The following is a 24,470-nucleotide window of genomic DNA, read 5'->3' as shown; positions in this document are numbered from 1 at the left end:
TCATTGTGCTGTTGTTAATGCTGTTGCTGTTTTATTTCTCCTTTCATGAAAATTGAAAATGCTTCTTTTACTCCCATTTTAATATAATAGGGGCAGTAACTGAACGACGTCAGAGGAACCTGAAATCACGAGCAGTAGGCTTGTGTTGGGGGAAACAGGATATACGTGTTTAACTGTTTTATCTCCATTCTATTAGGCAACAAAGCAACTCTTGCTCGCTCTCTTTTGACCACCTGTTGATAATCTCCACTCTCTGCTACATAATCATTTTTACCTTTGCCCACATTCATAGCTCTGAAACTGTAACCTTGTAGAGTTCTTTGAGATTTACCAGGATTCTAAGGATGGTGTTATGGATGAATAACAATATCCATCATAGGCATGGCCAACTTGGACAGATTACTTAGCAAATATGGGTGGCTCAGACTCATTCTTGCTACCAAATGCTGCTGCTGCTAATGATGCTGCCAATATGCACAGTAGCAATACAATGAACAGCAGAGCCTTCTACCTGAGAGGATAGATGTGTTACACTGTTTATTTGCTTCACTCGAGCAACCCAGAGAGTGGAAACCTTTTAGATCAGCAGCCCAAATCTTGACATTTAGATTGCACATGGCATCTAATGTTTCCCCACTAAGGAATGCCCTGTTTCCTCTTTCTCCTAGTACGAAATGATTTCCACCTTGAGATGTGGAAGAAAGAGGGTGGAGACATAGGTACCTTTACCAAAGAACAAGGCAAGTGGTCATGATGCAATTTATTGTCTTCTCTCTATCGTTTCCAAAATTTGTCAATGAAACAACGTTGATATTTATGGCTAAGGAACATAGAAGTTGGAAGGCAGATGTAGGCACATCTTCATGGGGAATTTAGGAAAATAAAGGTGTACTCAGGAGAGGAAGTTCATCCAAAAAGAATCCATAGCCACCTGGTAACATTTGCACATATTTAAGAATTACAAGAGATAGTTTTTAAAAAGAGAGAGAGAGAAAGCTCCTTTGTAGGCTGTCTAGGATAGATATGAATAAAGGTAGAAGTAAATAAACGAAAAATTAGGCAGTAAATTCACAGGTAACATCTATTCTGTTATCTACAGTGAATGGAAGAGTTATTTCTTGAAAGCAGAAAATGACCCAGAGGAAGAGTGACTGCTGATTTGGTAGTGGGGCAGTAGGGTGCTTTATCTGTTTTAAGCAACTGGGTTCAAATTTGCTACTTCTTGGTTTTGCTGAAAAATGACTATAGTGACTGATATGGTTTGGCTGTGTCCACTCACATGTTATCTTGAACTGTCACTCCCACAACTCCCACGAGTCATAGAAGGCACCCAGAGGGAGGTGATTGAATTACAGGGGGTCTTTCCCGCACTGTTCTCCTCATAGTGAATGAGTTTCATGAGATACCATGGTTTTAAAAATGGGAGTTTTCCTGCACAAGCTCTCTTCTCTTATCTGCCATCAGGTACAACAAGACTTTCACTTTCTGCCATTATTGTGAGGACTCCCCAGTCACGTGGCATTACAAGTCTAATAAACCTCTTTCTTCTGTAAACTGCCCAATATCAAGTATGTCTTTATTATCAGCATAAAATGGACTAATACCTGTTATGCTGCTTTGTAGTCTTTCCTCAGATTTTAAAATGCTTATTTTAAAGCAGAATTTTTTTTTTACATCTTTTGAAGGCTACATTCGCCACTTTGTGAAAAAGTAAAGAAAAATAGGACTTCTAATATGAACTATAATTTTTGAGATGTTACTGAATTTTCTTCTTCCTTAGCGGTAACTTACAATCATCAGATTCAGTAGTTTTTTTTTTTTTTTTTTTTTTTTTTTTGCGGTAGTGGGGAGACAGAGTCTTACTCTGTTGCCTAGGCTGGAATGCAGTTGTTCCATCTTGGCTCACTACAACCGCTGCTTCCCGGGTTTGAGGGATTCTCCTGCCTCAGCCTCCTGAGTAGCTGGGACTTCAGGTGCACAACACAATGCCCAGCTAGTTTTTTTGTGTTTTTGGTGGAGACAGCATTTCAGCATGTTGGCCAGGATGGTCTTGATTTCTTGACCTCATGATCCTCCCACCTCAGCCTCCCGGGGTGCTGGGATTGCAGGCGTGGGCCACGGTGCCTGGCTTAACCCCACCTTAATAAATGATGATTAGTTGTGCAAACAAACCAACCAAGAAAAACATTTTAAACTTTGGTTTCCTAGAAAATAACACTCTCTCATCCCAAGGTTTCTCAATGTTTGGATTCACTGATGGGCAAACACAATAAAAACACGAGAACATAAAAGGAATTAAGGGGAAGGTGGGGGGTAATTTTGTGTAAAACTGACATACATGTGTCATTTCTTGTTTTCTCATGAAAATAAAAGAAGGCAGCAATGACTATTCTCAAGGATCATAATTTCATAAAGACTTCAGTAAAAAAAAAAGGGAATTAATTTAACTTGAGGCCAAAACTCCCCATGCTGACTTTTTCTTATTTTGTTGTAGACTTGGATGAAATGGAACAGCACATCAGCAGCCAAGAAACCAGTGTTGGAAAAATCACGGAATGAGATGAGCTCTCTAGGCCCCTTCCATCAAGGGGACTGCATACATTTAACAAATTTAGGTGGTTTGTGGACACAAGTGAGTAACCTAGAAGTCACAAATTATACCCGGCTTGGAATTAGCACTGTGAAATATCTGGTCCTTACTATGAATCAACACAACTTGGCTTTCAGAGAAGGAAAGTAGATAAAATATAACCAGAAATGGAAACTCATTTTTTTATAAGTGACATATATCACATCAACTCTCAAGAGAAAATGTGCAGTATGAAGAAAAGAGAATTGAGCTGACTGTCAGGAGATGTGAGTTTTAGCCCGCATTCTGTCTAAAACCTGGTGATTTAGGGAAAATCCCTCAATAATGGAGGTCTCAGTTTGCTCATCTGTAAAATGAATGGGTTGATCCAGAAGCCTTCCCTCCATTTTTTTCATGGGGGAAAAAAGTCCTTGACAATTACCTTGGAAAGTAGTGCCTGCATCAAATAAAAATCCGTGTACCATCTGCTACTGAAAGAAAAAATGAAACGTTTCCCTATATCAACCACACATTCCTATGAAGCACGCTAAATCCAGGTTGCTATTATGATTTACATTAAACATTCTGAGATGCATCCATTGGAACCTAAGTGATGGGGGGGGATTTGGTTTCTCTCATCTGCTTTACATGCCTAGAGACTATTCGATGATTTATATGTAGGTCACTGAATGAAATGAGTGTTCCACTAAACAGCCTATGCAAATGACCATGCACCAATCACTTAAAATAATTAGAAACTTATAAAATGACCATATGTAGTCATTATGAATAATTATATTAAATCGCAAAGGAAATTTCTCTCCCATCCCTCCCCCTGTATCCTGAAGGGAATCTGAGCAACAGAGAAGCAGCAGGTAATTAAACACCATTTTTTCAAAAGTGTGTAGTTAAGGAAAACAATTTCCTGTACTTTGAGAATGCCTCAGTTTATATTAGCCTGGTTTGAGTGCCTTCATGCTTAAAAAAAAAAAAAAAATCACAAACAAGGAACAACACACAACATGGGGCAATGTGAAAAGCTTTGAGAGGACCTAAAAGTCCCATGTCTTTCCCAAACAATCCCGGGTCAACTTCTCCAGGTAGTGGTGGGAAGAACCTAGGAATACTTTCCAGTCCAGGAGCAATTTAACGGCACACCTCATCCCATGCTTCCTAAGCTTGTAGTTCAGTCATTTCAAATGTTTTTGGGCAGTGCGCTGACTCATGTTTGGTTGAAATTCCCTAGCATGTTTCATTACCTAACCAATAAAGCAATCTGGGGGAGTTACTGAATCATACACCGCTTGCTGTTTACCAGCCTCTTGATTTTATCTCGATATATGATCACTCCCCTGGACTATTCCTCAAGACAGAGTGTGTTTCATAACCTTTTTAAAAAAAAAAAACTCATTCCCATCAGCTATACAAGACCTCCGCTTTCATATACCACCTCCTCCTAACCAAAGCAAACAACCAACCAAAATCCACACACCAATGTAAATCTAAAATAAATCATGGAAACTAATGTTTCTTGCTGTGTTATTTTAATTTAATGTACCCTAACAACCAGGTAAAAAAGATAACCAGTGCACTGCTGTCATTTCCTACAGGGCAAGTTATAATACTTTGGCTCAAGATTTCTTTTTTGCTTGAGAGTAAAGCTTTCAGTTTGCTCTTGTGAAAGAACAAACAATTTCAAAACAGAGGGGAGGGCCAAGGGTTGAAATGTAGGCAGGTCAGTAACAAAGACCTAGAAATGTTTGGAAATGGCCAAAATGTCAACACACTCAGGAATACCAGCAATGCCCACTGAGACACTAAGATAAAGGAACATTTCTCTCAGAGAATTCTGCATTAAGAACAAGTAAGAAAGTCCTACCCTCCTGCAGGGAACCTATAGAGTCGAATCAATCTCAATGGAAGAAAATTGCATTTTGGAAAAAAAAAAATTAACTTCTCTAATCAAATTTCAGTTTTAAAATTATATGTAAAATCTATGCCTAAGTGGGGGACCCCATTTCTACTCCCATTGATCCATTGAAGTGTTCTTAAAATTGATAGTACCTTTTTAAAAATTATACTTTGATCAATAGGATCATGCTATCTGTTTTAAATTTTGGGATTCCTAAAAAATAACACACAAATCTGGTGACAGCAGCTGTATCATGAACTTTTTAAGATGTGGAGGATAACATCCAAGTGGCTAACAGATGTGTAGCATCCTCAGAGTCCAAAAAGTCCCCAGTGTCTATGGATAAAGAAAATGGCACCTACTGAGTGCAGTAATTTGTTTAAAGTCGTACAACCAGCATAGGTAATAACTGGGAATGAAATAATTGCCTCTCTCTAAAATACCAGCTCGACACCATTAGTGTTTCTCTTGCCCTCAACACGCTTCAGTTTCTTTGTCTTAAAAATTATAGAATTGATATTAACAACCCCTAGGGCCCCTTAACATTGTAACATTCTGGAACATATCTCAAAGCTGAACCTCACCATCCTGAAGACAGGGTATTTTACCAAGGGCTATCTGCTGCGTTTGAGTTCTGGTGAACCATGGTGATCTTGGCTTTGGAAATTAGGCAATGACATTCATCTTGTCATGTCCATTTCATGACTTGGCAATCTTTACACCCTGAGTTTTTTCTCAAGAACACTCTACCCACAAGCAGTGGCTATGCAGTAAGTTTTCACTAAAATCCTAACCTACTAAATTCAGCGAGGTTGTTTAAAAGCTTCCCATAGGAAGTTTCGTGACATCCATATTTCTGTAAAGCAGTAGAACCATCTTCAGACTGGGTCCATCCAGGAGTGACTTTTCAGGGAATAAAACCACAGGCCCCACTGTGCAACAGAAAGAATAGAAAATGCCAGGAGCAACTCAGGAAGTTGGCCTGGGGACTCTGAGTTCTTGGAGCAGAGAGTCAGCTACAGAGTGACAACGTCTCTCAAAAGTGGAGTAATGCCCTTTTAAGACTATAAGGTCTGACCGCGTTGTGGAAGGCATGGTGACCCCAGTGACCCGCACGTACACCTCTGGAGGGCCTTCCAGAATTAGAAAACGTGAAGTAGCTGGAAGATTATGAAAAGCAGAAGAACTGTCAACCCCTTCGCTGCCTAAGTAACCCGAGACATTCTTCTATTGTTTCTTATTCCGGCCTCAAATGACAAGGCCATGGGACTTTGTAACTGACCTTGGTCAACCTCCTGATGCCACACCCTATGACCCCCTCCCAGCTTGTAAACCTAACCCCCTCTCAGCTTGCAAAAATCTTCCCTTAACTGTAACTTTTGTAACTTTTCACTGCCCACCCCAAACCTACAATAACAACTCTTATCCCACCGCCCTTCACTGACTCTCTTTTCGGAGTCAACCCACTCACACCCGGATGAATAAACAACCTTGTTGCTCACACAAAGCCTGTTTTGGGGGAGTCTCTTCATTCAGAGCGTGCATTTTAACAAAGACATAAGATGAAAATTGGCACACTGTATGACATCACAGAGGCATCCTTAGAAATCAGTGGAGCACCTGTGTCCAAAGCAGGCTATTTTCAGAAAAATAATAATTATTATGAAATTAGTCACAAGGCAATTAGATGCATCACTAGCTTGTGTTGAACCTGAATGAAATACTCTGCAGATGGTGGGAAATTTAGAAAAATGGTCATCCTATTCAAATCAGAACACATACGATGCAGCAGACCTCATTGGCTTATTTATTCATTTATTTTATTTTATTATTGTTATTTTTTGAGACAGGGTTTCATTCTTGTTCTTCAGGGTGGAGTGCACTGGTGCAATCTCTCCTGCCTCAGCCTTCTGAGTAGCTAGGATTACATGCATGTGCCACCACTCCTGGCTAATTATGTATTTTTAGTAGAGATGGGGTTTCACTGTGTTGGTCAGGCAGGTCTCGAACTCCTGGCTTCAGGTGATCCTCCCACCTCGGACTCCCAAAGTGCAGGGACTACAGACATGAGCCACTGCGCCTGGCTCACTGGTTTATTTTTCACCAGTTGATTAGTAATGACAGATTGGCTATTAATATTAAAACTTCTCTCTATAATATCCAATTATGATCATGTTAAGTTTTCAGTAGAATATATAGTTCTATTTCAGTAGACTTGGATTAAGTTGTATTATGGAGCAAGACTAAGTCCTATACAACTCCAGGTCTTGGGGATTAAGCCAGCAGAAGCTCCATGCTCACTGACAGCTTGGTTTAGAGCAATCAATGGAAGGCTATGATCATCAATCACTCAGGGATGCAATCTCTTTCATCTTGTTATAAAACATCTTCAAAACCTAGCCTCCAAGGTCACAGTGGATGGATAAGAGAGACTGTGAAGGGTCATACAGGTGGTTTATTGCTAAATCTGGAAGTGGCATATATTAATATAATTTACACCCACTTTCTATTGCCCAGAATACAATTAGATAACTTCAACTTAACCATAGGGAGACTCCAATTCACAGTCTACCTGGAGAAAAATAGTTCTGGAAAACACATGTCATTGTTACCACTTCAGATGTTAATCTTTTTGCCGTTTGTGCATAAAATTCTAAGTTGAAAGAACTTCTTTATGTGCCGTTATTGATGAATACCCAAAGATGGTAGGGCCAACCTGGCTTTTGCTCTTAAGGCTATGCTGCCTAGAATGAGCAGATCAGTTAGGGAACTGCATAGAGCGTGGTGACTCCTTTATCCAGCTTATTTCTGTCTACGTATGCTACCTATGACCTTGACTACACAAGTCTGATAAATGTTTCATCAACGTCTCTTGGAGAGCACTCAATTAGGGCAGAAAATCATTGCATCTTGGTGAAGGTACATTCTAGGAGGGATGCTTTCTTTTCATGTATTCAAAATTCAAAGCAACTAATACATTTCTGACATCCCAACCTGAGCACCAAAGCAGGACGTTTTTAGTGCGATAGGTGACCTGTGCGGGGGAGCAAATGGTCATCTCACTTTCAGATAAGGTCCCTAAGAGTCAATAAGCCTTTTTTAAAAGAAAGAAACCTGCTGCCTAAGCAATTCTCTTCCTTCGTGTCTGAAATAAGCTATCCTGAAATCAATTCCCTACCCTTTTAGTCAACTGTGACCATGACCCTCGATGTGACCTCACATCCACTTCCATTGGGTGGAGTTTCTTTAAGTATCTCATTTCCAACTGTTTAAGGAAAGAACTAGATGTGAGTACCACAGTGCAAGCGTCCCCACTCAGGGAAAACAGAATTTTGCTGGCCTGCTTGACCTCTAAATGGGCACAGGGCACCACCCATTCTCCTTATCCCCTTCGTAAGGATCAGGGGAACCAGCTTTGTCCTTATTACTATTTTTTTGGAGAGGCTTTTTGGCTTACCATTTCCTTTTGAGGATCTCTGAGCTCTTTCTGAAATGTTCATGGCTACAGTCTTTTAAGAGGCTACAGAGTTCTTCATTGTTATTTTCTTGCTTTTAACCTATAAAAATGTTTCTTCCACTTGACCTACGCCCTGAAAAATGATGTGCCTGCCCAAAGGTAGGAGGAGAATAATGCTGTCTAGGACAACAGGGAATCTTGTCATTGTGGGGGCACACTGTGGGCCTTTGTAATGTGGGAGGAATTATAACTAGTGGTTAAGAGACATCAGAGCCAAAAAACTCTGACACCTGGCCAGGCTCATACTTGTGAGGGTCCAGTTCTGACCATCTTCTGACACACTCCTCCCCAAGGAATTAGGAGTCCATAGGATCATGGGAATGCTCATCTGGCCCCCGAACTCCACTCATTTAGGGGTACCCAAAGACACAGAGACTTTTGCCAAAGTGACTAAGCCCCTTCCAGACCCTGCATGGGCTTCTGCCCCAGGTACATCCTCCCCAGTGCAGACACCACCAATTGTGTGTGTCCCTACATTTGAGATGGGGTGTTTAAAATAGAGCTACTTGAAAGTGTAGCTACTTGGGAAGTGCTAGCTGGGGAGTCACTGTTGTGCACACAAGGTTCCTCACTCACAGTGCCATTTTTTGCAAACGCTAAGGGGAGCCTGAGCAGCAGCATCAGTTTTAGAGCATAATGGACTGAGTCTAATTCTAGCTTTCTCACTTACTAGCTGTGTATTCTAAAGTAAGGTGTCATTGTCTCATCATTGTTTCCTGAATTTGCTTTGGTATCCTCATCTGGAAAATGATGAAAACAGTAGTGGGAACGGTATTTCATATTCATATGATATTAAACTGGACAGTGGCTATAATGTGCTTGCGTGGAACATGGTACATGGAACATGGAAATACACATTAGATAAGTGTTTCTGATGGTTATTCCGCAGTTGGAAACAAATGAAAAACAGCATATTTAATAGAAAACTTGTCCACATATGTTAATGTTTTTAATTTAAGTGGTAAGAGGAAATACTGCTGAGCTTTGGTGAACTTAGGGTGGAAAGGTGCTACCCGGATGCAAATGGCTTTCATTGCAAATTGTCTAGTCTAGATTCTTGCTAAGGATCACTGCAGTTTCGCCCAGTCTAGAAACACTGACCTCTCCTTGGCAAGAATCACTCCATTCCCTCAAAACTCTGTATCCAGAACAACTGGAAAATTTGCTGAACCACAGAGATGACAGGAGAAATGAGATGGTTATGGCCCACTGTCCATGGTGTTGAGAATAACTGTCATTCTGCATCAACTCTTATGGGAGTTAGTAAGGGACAGGGAGGTTTCCTCAAATTCTCTCCTTTGTCATTTTTTTCTCCAGAGCAGACCAGATATGGTAGATCTCTTTGTTCAGGAATGAAACATAATACCATATTTAATAATGAATATTTTTGGAAGGAACCATGACCACTTTCTAAAGTCACATCATGTATTTCCTAAGAATAATCTATTTTATGTGAAATGCCTATGTTTATTTCACTCAGAAGCGTAACAAATCAATGTCAATATCAACAATGAGTTTGTCCAAGGAAGAAAGATTCCCTATCTGAACACTTAAAACATATTGCTTGTGCTATTTTTCAAGCAACTTAGAAGAGTGCTTCATGACAATAACTCCAGCCCACCTTCACTTAGCTCTTGGGCAATTCTTTCAACTTCTACCTACTTTTCTTAAAAAAATAAAATATATGAGGTGGCACGTGATGGTTAAATAGAAAATTCCAGGGATTTACTTCCTTACCACCCCCAATTGCAGGAAGACCAAACTGAGTAACACACAATAAAGCACCTTTATCAGAAAAAAAAAAATTGGACATTAACAAATGCCCTCATGCAAGAAGAACATCCAGGAAAACATGACCTCACCAAATGGACTAAATAAAGTATCAGTGACAAATCCTAGAGATACAGAGATAAGTGACCTCTCAAATAGGGAATTCAAAATAGTTATCATGAGGAAGCTGAATGAACCTCAAGATAACATAGAGGAGGAATTTACAAGTCTATCAGATAAATTTAGCAAAGAAGTTATAGTAATAATAAAAAAACAAATAGAAATTATTGAGCTGAAAAATGCAATCAATAACTTAAAAAATGCATCAGAGTGTCTCTACAGGAAAACTGGTCAAGTAGAAGAAAGAACCAGTGAGCTTAAAGAGAGCCTATTTGAAAATACAGTCAGTACACAATAAAAGAGTTTAAAAAGAACAAAATATGCCTGTGATATCTAGAAAGTAGCCTCAAAATAACAAATCTAAGTAAGAGTCATTGGCCTTGAAGTGGAAGTAGAGAAAGAAACTGAGATAGAAAGCTCATTCAAAAAAATAACAGATAACTTTTCAAACCTAGTGACAGATGTGAATATTGACATACAAGAAAGTCAAACAACACCAAGCAGATTCAACCAAGAGATATATAATAATCAAAGTCTCAAAGGTTAAGGACAAAAAGAGGATCTTTAAAGTAGCAGGAGAAAATAAGCAAAGAACATATAAAGGAGTCTAAATGTTTGGCATCAGACTTCTCAGCAGAAACCTTATAGGCCATGAGGGAATGGGATTACATATTTAAAGCACTGAAGGAAAAGCTTTCAAAGCTAGAATATTGTGTTCAGCATGGTTACCCTTCAAACATACAGAAGTAAAGACTTTCTCAAACAAAAGCTGACATAATTTATCAACACCAGATCTGTCTTATAAGAAATGCTGAAGGGAGTTCTTCAACCTGAAAGACAGGGGTACGAATGTACAGCAAGAAATTACCTGAAGATCTAAAGCTTAATTTTACTCACTAAAGGTAAAAGTAAGCACACAAATAAATACAGAATACTCTAATACTGTAATTGTGTGTAAACCCCTCATATCTTTAGTATGAAAACTAAAAGACAAGCCTATCAAATATAATAATAACTACAAATATTTGTTGAAAGCTAGACAACAAAAAAGACATAAATAGAGATAACAAAAAGTCAAAGATTAGAGGAGATAAAGTATCGAGATTTTTAGTTTTCTCCTTTTTAATTTTTTTCTTTGTGATCAGATTTAAGCTTTAATCAATCTAAAACAATTGGTTATAAATTTTTTTTTTTGCAAGCCTCATGGCAACTACAAAGCAAAAACCTTTCACAGAGACAAAAAGGAATTAAAAGACAGAAATTAAAACACTACCAGAAAATCACTTATATATAAAGGAAGACAAGAAGGAAAAAGAAGGAAGAGAAAACTAACAAAACAACAGAAAAACCAAGTAACTGAATAGTGGTAGTAAGTCCTTATCTACCAATAATAATAATGAGTGTAAATGGACTTCATTCTCCAAATAAAAGACAGAGTGGCTGAATAAATTTTTTAAAAAGCAAGACCCAACTATATGCTGCCTATAAGAAATTCACTTTTACCTACGAAAACACAGAATGAAAATGAAAGAACAGAAAAAGCTATGCCATGCAAATGAAAACCAAAAAAGAGCACAAATAGCTGTACTTATACCAGATAAAATATATTTCAAGACAAAATCTGTAAAAAGAGACAAAGGAGATCACTACATAATGATGAAGTCAATTCAGCAAGAGGATATAATAATTGTAAATATATATACACCCAATGCTGAATCACCCAGATATATACAGCAAATATTATTAGCGCTAAAGAGAGAACTAGGCTCCAGTACAATGATAGTTGGGCATAATAACTTAACATACTACTTTCACCATTGGACAGAAAATCTAGATAGAAAATTAACAAAGACACATCTGACTTAATCTACACTACAGACCAAATGGATCAATACAAATTTATAAAACATTTCATCCAACTTCTGAATAATATACAATCTTCTCATTGGCACATAGAATATTTTCCAGGGTAGACCATATGTTAGGCCATAAAACAAGTCTCAAAAATTCAGAAAAGTCCAAATCATAGCAAGTATCTTTTCAGGCCATACTCAAATGAAACTAGAAATCAATAAGCATTTATTGGATATATAGATTCCAGGACATAAAAAAGCCTACCAGGATTAAACCATGGAAAAATAGAAAAGATGAAGAGATCAGTAAGATGAACTTTGTAAACTATATAAATGCATGGTAATTAAATAACATGCTCCTGAACAACTACTGGATGAATTAAGTAATTTAAGAAGAAAATTTAAAAACTCTTAAAGCAAACAAAAGTGGAAACACAACATACTGAAACATAAGGGATGCAGTAAAAGCAGTACTAAGAAGGTAGTTTAGAGCAATAAATGCTTACATTAAAAAAGTAAAAAGACCACTTTGGGAGGCCAAGGTGAGAAGATCACAATATCAAGAAATCAAGATCATCCTGGCCAAGATGGTGAAACACCATCTCTACTAAAAATACAAAAATTAGTTGGGCATGGTGGCATGCACCTGTAGTCCCAGCTACCCAGGAGAATGAGGCAAGAGAATCACTTGAACCCAGGAGGTAGAGATTGCAGTGATCCAAAATCATGCCACTGTACTCCAGCCTGGTGACAGAGCGAGACTCCGTCTCAAAGGGGGAAAAAAGTAAAGACTTCAAATAACCTAAAAATGCATCTTAAAGAACTAGGAAAGAGCAAGCCAAACCCCAAATTAATCCAAGAAAAGAAACACTAAAGATCCGAGCAGAAATAAATTAAATTGTGACAATAAAATACAAAACAAAAGCTTGTTTTGGAAAATATAAAGAAAATCGACAAACCTTTAGCCAGACAAAGAAAAAAGAGAGAATGCACAAATAAATGAAATCAGAGATAAGAAAATATTAAAACTGATACCACAGAAATTCAAAGGTAAATTTGAGAGTATTTTTAGCAACTATATGCCAACAAATTAGAAAACCTGGAAGAAATGGATAAGTTCCTGGATATAAAAAACCTACCAAGATTGACCCATGAAAAACCAGAAAACATGAGTAGATCAATAATAAACAATGCTATAGAAGAAGTAATAAAATGACTCCCACTAGAGAAAAATCCCAGGACTTTATGACTTCACTGTTGAATTCTACCAAATATTTAAGGAAGAATTAATACCAATTCTATTCAAACTATTTTCAAAAATCAAGGAGTAGACAATACTTCTGAACTCATTTTATGGGATCAGAACTGCCCTAATACCAAAACTAGAGAGATACACAAGAAAAAAAGAAAACTGCAGACTAGTATCTGATGAACATGAATGCAAACACCCTCAACAAAATACCACTGAATCAAATTGAACATATTAAAAAGGTCATTTATCATGATCAAATGGGAATCATCCCTGGTATAAAAGGATGGTTCAACACATACAGATCAAGAATTGTGATATATCACATCAACATAATGAAAACAAAAACCATATAATCATTTCAGTCAATGTCAAAAAATGCATTTGATAAAATTCAATATCCTTTTGTGATAAAAACTCTCAACCAAGTATAGAAGAAACATACCTCAACATGATAAGGGCCATATATAACAAGGTCACAGCCACTATTATATTGAATGGGGGAAAAACTGAAAACTTTTCGTCTAAAATGTGAAACAAGACAAGGATATCCACTTTCATCACTGTTATTCAACAGAGTACTGAAAGTCCTAGCCAGAGCAATTAGACAAAAGAAAGAGCATCCAAATTAAAAAGGAATAAGTCAAATGATCCTTATTTGCATATAATATAATATTATATTTAGAAAACCTAAAGAAATCAAAACATTATTAGACTGATAAACAAATCTAGTAAAATTGCATGATATACAATCAACATACAAAAAGCAGTAGCATTTCTATATGACAACAGCAAATGATGTGAAAAAGAAAGCAAGAGAGCAATCCCACTTACAACAGCTACAAAAAAAAATTACTGAGGAATAAATTTAGCCAAAAAATAAAAAAATCTCTACAATGAAAACTATAAAACCTGATTAAAGAAATTGAAAAGTACAGAAAAAGTGGAAAGACACCCTATGTTCACGGATTGGAAGAATCAATATTCTGAAAACACCCATATTATCCAAAGCTATCTACAGATTCTGGGCAATCCCTTTGAAAATACCAGAGATGTTCTTCAAAGAAAAAGAGAAAAATCCTAAAATTTGTGTGGACCCACAGAAGACCCGGAATGGCCAAGGAAATTCTGAGCAAAAAGTACAAAGCTGGAGGCATTACCTTATCTGACTCCAAATTATACTACAAAGCTAAAGTAACCAAAACAGCAAGGTACTAGCATAAAAACAGACGTATAGAACAATGGAACAGAACGGAGAGCCCAGAAATAAATACATGCATTTGCAGTCAACTTATTTTCAACAAAGGAACCATGAACTTACATTGCAAAAAGGATAGTCTCTTCATAAACAGTGCTGAAAAAACTAGATATTCACATGCACAAGAATGAAACTAGGTCTCTATCTCTCACCATCTATAAAAATCAAATCAAAGTGGATTAAACAATTCAATATAAGACCTGGACTAGTGAAGCTACTAGAAGAAAACACCTGAGAAATGCTTTTAGACATGGGTGTGGGTAAATGTGTTTTGAATAAGCCATCAAATGCAGGTAACCAAAGCAAAAATGATAAATCGGATCACATCAAGCTAAAAAGTGTCTGCACAGCAAAGGAAACCAGAAGCAAGTGAAGAGACAACCTACAGAATGGAAGAAAATATTTGCAAACTACCCAACCGACAAGGGAATAACTGTCAGAACACGTAAGAAGCTCAAACAGCTTGTTACAAAAAATAAAAACTCATATAATCCAAATAAAAATGAACAAACATCTGAATAGACATTTTTCAAGAAGACATAAAAGTGACCAAGAGGTATGTGAAAAAAAAAATGCTTAACATCACTAATCATTAGAAAAATGCAAATAAAAATTGTAATGAAATTTCTCACCCCAGTTATAATGGCTCTCTCAAAAAGACAGGCGCTATATATATGCATATATATATGAAATATATATGGAATATATATTAAATAAAACAACAACAACTAAAAAACAAATAAATAAAAAACAAAAAGACAAAAATATATATAGAAATTAATAAACACAGGCAATAATGAATGGTGGTAAGGATATGGAGCATGGGGAATGCTTGTATACTGTTGGTGGGAATCTGAGTTAGTACAGCCACTCTGGAGAATAGTATGGAGGTTCTTTAAAAATCTAAAACTAACATATGATTTAGCAATCTCATTGTTGGGTATATATTCAAATGAAAGAAAGTTAGCATATAGAATAAATATCTGCATTGCCATGTTTACTGTAGCCAAGCTATGGAATTGACCTAAGTGACATCAATGTGTGAAATGAATGAAAAAATGTGGTACACACATACAACGAAATATTATTCAACCACATAAAAGCATGAATTTTGTCATTCAACACAGATGGATGGAACTGGAGGACATGATGTCAGTTTAAATAAGCAAGGCATAGAAAGACAAACATTGCAAGTTCTCATTCACATGCCAGAGCTAAAAAAAAGTGACCTCATAGAGATAGAAAGCAGAATAATGGTTACCAAATGCTAGGAAGGGTAACTGAGAGCAAGGGGGAGTTAAAAGTCGGTGAATTTATGGGTACAAAAATACAGTTAGATAAAAGAAATAAGATCTAGTCTTCAGTAGCACAACAGGGCAACTATAGTTAACAATAATGTATTGTATATTTCAAAATAACTAGAGTAACAGATTTACAGTGTTTGCAACACAACAAAACCATAAATGTTTAAAGTTATGGCTAGTCCAATTACCTTGATTTGATCATTACACATTATACGCTTTTGTAAACATTTCCCCATAAACATGTACAACTCGGACATAACCATAAAAATTAAAAATAAATAAAAAACTAGAGTGGGGTGTGTGTGTGTATTCAATTAATATTCAATTGTTTTGATAGATTTTTTTGGTTCAATCAATAATTTTTAAGGCAAATTTATTATGTGCGGTAAACAAGAAAAAGAATTCACAATTATATTTTTCAAAAAGGTCTCAGAAAGACAATCCAGTTTCTCTAATATAAAAAGCCTAAGAAAAAAGAGAGTAAAATATGAATGTGGAAAGTTCTCTACTCTTTATAGACTAAAGAACTCTAGCCATATTAACTAAATGCATTCTACAGTTCTCGTTTGGATTTCAGTTCAAGTTAACTTTATAAATACGTAAGATAATTGGGAAAACACTGATCAGATATTAATCATCTTAGGGAATCAAAGTTAATGTTGAAGGATTGGGTGTAATTATATTTAGAGATACACACTGAAACATTTATGAATAAGATGTGTGATGTCTGGCGTTGGCTTTACAACAATTCAGGAATGTGGATAAAATAAGTGGGGATATAGATTAAACATGAATGGCTATGAATTGTTAATCATTGAATCTGGGGATGGGTACATGAGGATTCATTTTACTATGCTCTACTTTTGCATATGTTTGTTATTTTGTATAATGAAAACATTGAAAAACATTCTTCAGATAAAAGTAACGTTTTAATTTACTGACGAAAATGACCAAAGAGACTGAATTGTTTTAATCCATTGTGGGATCTTTGGAATTCAATTCTCATGAAACCATCACTGTGTAATCACACTGTGAATCCAGAATATGTTTTCTCAATAGTGCATCCTACGTTCAATCTATTTGTTATTCCACTTACGTTGAAATGACAAGATTTATCCCATACCTTATGAGTTCACACATGGAGCATAAATGTATATTTATATGAGTTTTAAACTGATATTTATTCTGCTGCTCACATTCAGATATTACCACCTGCACTGAAATTGGAATTTTGGAAAGCTCAGAAAAAGTCATTTCAATATGGATGGAAGTCAGCTTTGGGCAGCTCTGACACCTCCAAGGAATACTCTTAGTGCAAAAAGTGAAAATGAAACTGGAAAGCTTGACGACAAGGTGCAAAATACAAACCTCCCCTTGTGTTTTCTCATCATATTCAACTTCCTGGTTAAAAATTTATCAAACCCACCAGTTATGAATATCAAGCTCCATCAGAACGCATGAGATTAAAACATCAAGGTCTACAGATTTAAGAAACTGTCAGGCCAAGAAACTGGATTTTTAAAACACTGAATAACCTGTGAAATTTCCAATATTCTGTTCTCTTTTTTCCCCCCTAATCTGATAGGAATTGCAAACAGACCTGCTAGGTTTAAAGTTCCCTCAGGGAAATGCATTACAAAATAGAATATAGAAGACTTCCTAATAAAATCATTAAAAAATAAGCTGAGATTACATGCAGCTGAAAACTGATACCTAGTGGTTTTTTGTTGCTTTCTTTGTTCCTATTCCATCCCCCAAGCTCCTGCCTCAGTTCTCTTTCTCAGGGACAAACAAATATAGTTAATTTAAACACCATCCACTAGATATAGAAGGAAAATACTTTCCCAATGCACAGTAGTGCTAATCAATTTCTCTATTACAAAACGAAAAAAGCAATGCCAGATAATGTGATAGAATCTTCCTTTCTTGCACATAATTACCTGCAGTACTAGCTGATATCATTTTTCTACAGGAAAGAAAATATCCTGGAAATATCTGGAAAATATCTAGCACATCACCTAGAAGACCACTATTTCCAAGTCTGGCATTTTACTAAATTGAGTATACAACATTCTTAACACAGAATCCCTGCCCTCAGGTAGCTTTCAGATTAATGTGCATTCAATTACAGAAGGCTATTGGTTTCTTCACTTTAATTACAACTGCATCAAATTCACATAAATAACTTTCAACCTCTCAGATAATTTATGAACAATACAAAGCCAGGTGTACATTTCCCATTAAAAATTAATATTTGCTGTAATTAAAATGTGCCTTATGCCATGCTCATTTCACAATGCTAGAAAGAAAAAATAAAACACAAGGCATTTCTGCTCCCAGGTGGTAACTTGTTACAGTATCAGATTTAACCTCTAATTTGATTGCATCAGTGTAGAAAGGTTTAGTACCTAGTGTGGCTCAGTCACACCAAAGCACTGCATCCTGGCAGGCACTGGGGAGTTTATAATGATGTTGCCTGTATAACAATACAGGTATGCAGAGATGGCATACTGATTTGACAGGGATAGAAAAATACCACCCAGAGAGGCTCTGAATGTCCAAATCACTCGGTGAACAGTGTCAACTCTGGATGAGATCTGATCAAGCACTGTAATTCTAATGGAGATTCCTCTTCTATGTGTTTTAATTGTATGCATTTTTAAAAACTGCACCATATTGCTTCTCCTTTGTGTATTCTTTCTTGTACTTCTTTTTTCTTCCTCTCTCCCTTTATGTCAACGGTACAAATGTTTAAAAACATGATCCGAGAAAGTGAAGTGTTGATTTCTTCTTAATAACCTGGGAAAGCAATCTGTGGCTGTGATCAGACTTGGAATCGGTATGCCTGTGAACACCATCTCTGGTTAGTCATTTCTCCGTCACCCACCACTTGGAAAGAGGCACTCACAACCGTGCACCAGCCAAGAGAGGATCGTGGGAGCTTTGCAAATGGCTTTCAACAATAACGGATTTTCGTAAGACACATGGATTTAGATTCAGAGATTGACTGTGGTTCATGCATTTGTTCACATGCTTGCTCCTTCCTCTTACTGTCACCTGTGTGCTGGTTCACAGCTTTGAGAGCCACCAAAATGATTACATTAAGCACCAACTGCACAAACTACAAGGGATGTTTGACTGAGGCTCCCGAATTCACTTCCTCTGTAATGGGACAGAGAGAGGGAGAAAGCTGTCTGGATTATAGAGATAATCGTCACAACCCTTCATCTTTTTCCTTTTAATTTTAATTCAAGGAGATGGCCTGACATAACTGGCTCCATGATATAATTAGTCTCATCTGATTGATTTGATTAGTTTTTAATTGCCACTTTTTTTTATTTTTAGAATTAGGCAAGATAAGATGTTAAAATCTGTTATTGATACCTTATTAATCCCAACCTGAGAGGTCTTAACAGTTGGGTGTGTATCTTTTTAGGCGTTTTGTCTACATGTTTAAGTATGTTATATAAGATATGAACACAGATTATTAATAAAGATATATATTCATTCTTTTTAAAGAAGAAATGAGATAAGGGCTTACACAGATATACTGACCAATATGGTAGCCACTACTCAATGAGGCTATTTAAGTTTATATAAACTAAAATTATTTTAAAAGCCCCTTGACTGCACTAATCACATTTCAAATGCTCAATAGCCCCATGTGGCTCATGGCTACTATATTGGAAACTCCAGTTGTAAAACACTTCCATGACTGTAGAAAGTTCAGCTGAACAGGTCAATTAATTAACTAATACTTATCATACTATAATACTAATAGTTATAATGCTAATGCCAATTTACTGTTAAGAATACTCTATCTATTCCTGACATACATAGCTCATAGATGCAATTCCTATACATGACTCCATAGATCAGACATGCAGAGTATTCCTAACCATCAGTAAATCATGATTACCTGCTTCTCCCCTTAAATATAATTCTCTGAACATAGAGAAGATAGTGGCTATCAGAATACATGCTCGGTAGCAGAGACAAAAGGCAATTGGGTTGTTTATATTTAATTTGGTTCTGGAAACTATTACTGAGGGTCCCAGTTTTAGGCATTGCGATCTCCACCATGGGATGCAATTGCTCAATTTGTTATGCCTGTGTAGACTTGGCTAGGTTGGAAATGTGCAGCCCTAATGACCACATTCTGATATTTTCCTAGAGGGGCACCATTTCACCTGGGAAGGAATACAGTAGACATGCCCCATGAATTCCTCAAAAGCTTCCTTTCAAATGCAGGCAAAACCAGACAGACAGGCAAACCTACTAATAACAGGCAATCCCAGTTACAGAGACTCTGAAATTTTTCACCTGTCTTCCTAGATTGCCAGTCTTTGTTCTGGTAACTTGGTATTTTGCAAAAAGTCCAGTTCTTGGTGATTTAAAGCTAGGAAATTAAGAGAAAATCAGAAAGCCAAATGAGCATTTATAGGTAGAAAAAGCTAAATGTGATTATCTGGTCTCTGAGGAGCTAACTACAAGTTCAGATGAAAATGGGAAGATCACGAGAGTCATGTGCATGTGCACAAACACAAATACACCCCATGCCCAAACATAAACACACACACACACACACACACACAAATGCAACCCATACCCCTGTAACACAAATGCACCCCATGCCCCCCAACACAAAGGCACCCCACTCCCACACAGACATACACACACACAAATGCACCCCACGCCCACACACAAACACACACACAAATGCACCCCACGCCCACATATAAACACACACACACACACACACACACATAAATGTACCCCACGCCCACACAAACACACACAGAAAATGCACCCCACACCCGCACATAAACACGTATGCACACAAATATACCACGCACCCACCAAACACAAATGCACCCAACTCCCACACATACACATACATATACACAAATGCACCCCACAGCTCCCCAGCAAAAATGTACCCCTACACCTACACATGCACATACACACACAAATGTACCCCAGGCCCACACATACACACACACAAATGCACACCAGGCCCACACATACACACACACACAAATGCATCCTACCTCCACACATACACATATACACAAATGCACCACATGCCCCACATATACACACACACAAATGAACCCCACACTCCACACACACATGCACACACAAATGCACCCTACACCCACATACACATGCACACAAATACAAATGCATCCCACACCCACACAAACGCACACATACAAATGCACACCCCACACAGATACACATACACACACACAAATGCACCCACACCCCCAACTTAAATGTGCCCCACACCCACACATATACTCACGTATACACATGCAAATACACCTCACACCCAAACATACATACACACACACAAATGCACTCTAAACCCCCCCACACACAAATGCAACCCACATCCACAAATACACACACATACACTCCAAGCACCTACACACACACACACACACATGCACACACTCCAAGCCCCCCACACACAAATGCACTCCAAGCCCACATATACACACACACAAATGCACTCCAAACCTACTTACACACACACACACACACACAAATGCACTCCAAGCCCACTTACACACACACACACACAAATGCACTTCAAGCCCACACACACACACACATACACACAAATGCACTCCAAGCCCTCTTACACACACACACACACACACAAATGCACTTCAAGCCCACACATACACACACAAACAAATGCACCCCACACCCATACAAAAACACACAGAAACGTACCCCACGCCCACACATACACACAAATGCATCCCATGCCCACACATACACACACACATACACACACACACACACACATACACACACAAGCACAAAACCCTTCCAGTCTGTGCCCACCTCCAAAGAAACATTGCTGCATAAATAAATCATTTGGATAGCTCACTGTTTGAGCACAATCGATTGTTCCTCTGTACTAGGGTCAGGCACTGTATATCCACAGCCTGGCCTGACCTGCAGTTGTATATAAAATATGATATTAAAAAAACTCCCTAGCAGCCCACTTCTACTTGGGAGGCTCACAGTCCATCAATCATTCATTTCTCTTTGCTCACACTAGCACCACCAATAGGCCACAAACTTGGGGAACTGAACAGCTGTGAAAGGAAGACTGTTGCTCAGGAAACCCAGAGTTCCCGTCGTAGAAATCATACAGCACCTCACAGTTTTCCTGGAGCATACTTAGCAGGAACTTACTGGAATGGCGGAAGGAGCCCAAGGGAGTCTTTTCAATTATTTTGAGGATCTTATATGGACACTATATACATTGCTCAGAGTAGGAGATAACGTCTTCCAGCCCCTTCAAAGAACACCAAAGGTCTAAGGGGAGAGAGAAGAGAAGGCAGAGAGCCTAACAGTGATGTGTCTTCTGCTCCATCGGGAATTCTCAATGTTGGTATCACTGCCAGTTTAGGCTGGGTAACTCATGTCACAGGGGCTGTCCTGTGCATTGTGAGATGTTAGGCAGCGTCCCTGGCCTCCACCCGCTAGATGCCAGTTGCATTACAGTGATGTTGCTCCACTAATTATGACAACTGAAAATGTCTCCAGACGTTGCCAGATGTCTCCTGGGGGCAAAATTGTCCACAGTTGAGAACTGCTGATGTAGGCATCGGAAAGATCTCTATACTATCTGCATCATATCTAAGATGACACCAAGGTAGACAGGGGCAGAGTGTGTTAGTTTGCCAGGGCTGCTGACTTACGCATCAGAAAGTCTCCGTACTATGCATATCACATCTAAAAAGACACCAGGGCAGACGGTAGCAGAAGTGTATTAGCTTCTTAGGGCTGCTGACACTTAGGCATCAGAGAGATCTGTACTATCTGCATCACATCTAAGACACAGAGGTAGACGGGAGCGGAAGTGTGTCAGCTTGCCAGGGCTGCTATCAAAAAGCACCACAGCCTTAAACAACAGAAATTTATTTTCTCACAATTCTGGGAGGTAGAGGTTCAAGACTAAGGGGTTTGCAGAGTTGGTTTCTTCTGAGGCGTCTTTCCTTGGCTTGCAGACGACCATCTTCCGGCTGTGTGTTCATGTGGTATTCTCTCTGTGTGTCTGTGTTCTAATTTCTTCTTCTTATGAGAACACCAAATATACTGGATTCTGGCCCAACCATAACTTCACGGAACCCAGATTAACTCCCTAAGGACCCTGTCTCCAAACACATGCACTCTTGACGTCCTGGGAGTGAGAACTTTAGCATCTGAATTGCAGGTAGTGGAGATACTACTCGGCCTCCATATAAGAGGCAATCCTCAGACCCAGATACATGATTCTGTGTCACTCATAACCTCGCTGCTTTATCCATGGTAGGCTTCAGCCCTAGTATTTAGGATGGGGCTCTCTCTACTGCTCATTTCCTCTCTGTCATGTGAAGAGTAACTTCTTTAACTTCTCTAACTGGGGAAACAAGAGGAATGAACCCAGCAGGTGCTGCTCAGCCTCTCCCACTTCCTCTCATCTGCATCTCCCTCCCAGGCAGAGAACTTTGTAGTCTCTCCTCTCCTCCCAGGAAGCCTCTGCAGCGTCTGAGTAGACTTTGATTTCTTTTCTCATGTTAAAAAAAAAATTCAACAAGGAACACCTTGAAATTGTGAGATTCCCTAGGTTGACAAACATTTTCTGTAACGGGGCGGATAATAAATACTTCCGACATGCAGTCCCCAAATCAGCCTCAGAAATACATGCTGTGTAGGTGCAGCTGGGTATAAATAATAAAACTTTATTAAAAAATAATAATCCAAATGGACTAAACTGAGCCCACGGGCTATAGTTTTCCAACTTCTGCCCTGTGGCATTAAATACACTATTTGATTTGTGCAATTGCAGTTGCTACTGGACATGGTCAAGTTTAAGTAAAATGAGGAGTCTGCGGAGACGTGACAACTACTTTCCTGTGATAATAACCACCAAAATTCTGTTGTTCTCACCCATGACTGCTAGTGGATATATACAAGAATATTTACAATCACAGACACTTGAAAGGGCATATTAAGCTGCCTTTCTGTTCCTTTTCTTTCCTTTCTGCTGACCACGTTGCCACCAGCTCTGGTTTCTAATTTCTTTCCTCATTAAAAGTCCTGTCAACCATCCCGAGAACAGAGTTGTTCCTTTAAAAATATCCATCTCATAAAGGACCTGTAGGAACAGTGCATAAGACAGATAGGAACAGTGCATGAAACCCCCTCCAAACAAAAGACTTATGAGAAATAAATCTGAACTTTGATTTCAAATCACTCCAAACAAATCATCTTCAAACACGAAATGAGCTGTCCTCAGAATGTGTTTTGCAACATCATTGCTGCAGAAAACCCTCAACTTTTCTAGAGGTGAGTTTAGAATGCATCTCATCCCTTTGTTACATGTGCGCCCAAATTATCAGCCAAGATCAAGCCATGTAAGCTTATTCCACGTCAGCAGGGAACAATAGCAGAAAAGGATACAGATGATCCACTGGTATTACGTATTAGAGCTAACAATCATCATGTGGAGATCCCAGAGAGAAGTCTTGCTTACGTGCAAGGAAGCTGTTTCAGCACTGCCATCAATAGCCAAAAGTGGGAAGCAGTCCAATGTTTATTAAAAGGGGGGTGATAAACCATTAAGGATATACATACAAAGTACAGAATCCTAAGATGTTGCTAAAAAGAATGTCATAGTGCATATGGACCTCATGCAACATATTCATGAGGTTTGGTTGTATTAGTCTGTTTTCATGCTGCTGATAAAGATATACTCAAGACTGGACAATTCACAGAAGAAAGAGGTTTAATGGACTTACAGTTCCACATGGTAGGGGAGGCTACACAATCATGGTGGAAGGCGAGGGGGAGCAAGTCTCGTCTTACGTGGATGGCAGAAGGCAAAGAGAGAGCCTATGCAGGGAAATTCC

General features: G+C 38.3%; 1 protein-coding gene and 1 long non-coding RNA gene across 2 annotated transcripts in view; both read right to left on the bottom strand.

Moving 5' to 3' along the window:
• Window positions 1–24,470, bottom strand: part of RBFOX1 (RNA binding fox-1 homolog 1) — a 2,532,432-nt gene that overhangs the window by 929,185 nt on the left and 1,578,777 nt on the right.
• On the bottom strand, window positions 2,777–23,882 carry LOC116536186. Its single transcript, XR_004262518.1, has 3 exons — window positions 23,873–23,882; window positions 13,715–13,718; window positions 2,777–5,099 (listed from the first exon to the last, which is right to left on the bottom strand). It is a non-coding gene; the product is annotated as an uncharacterized LOC116536186 (long non-coding RNA).

This window comes from Sapajus apella, unplaced genomic scaffold, assembly GCF_009761245.1.
Source record: "Sapajus apella isolate SASKATOON/1434 unplaced genomic scaffold, GSC_monkey_1.0 scaffold99, whole genome shotgun sequence".
Classification (NCBI taxonomy): domain Eukaryota; kingdom Metazoa; phylum Chordata; class Mammalia; order Primates; family Cebidae; genus Sapajus; species Sapajus apella.
This window is presented reverse-complemented; position numbering and strand designations above follow the sequence as displayed.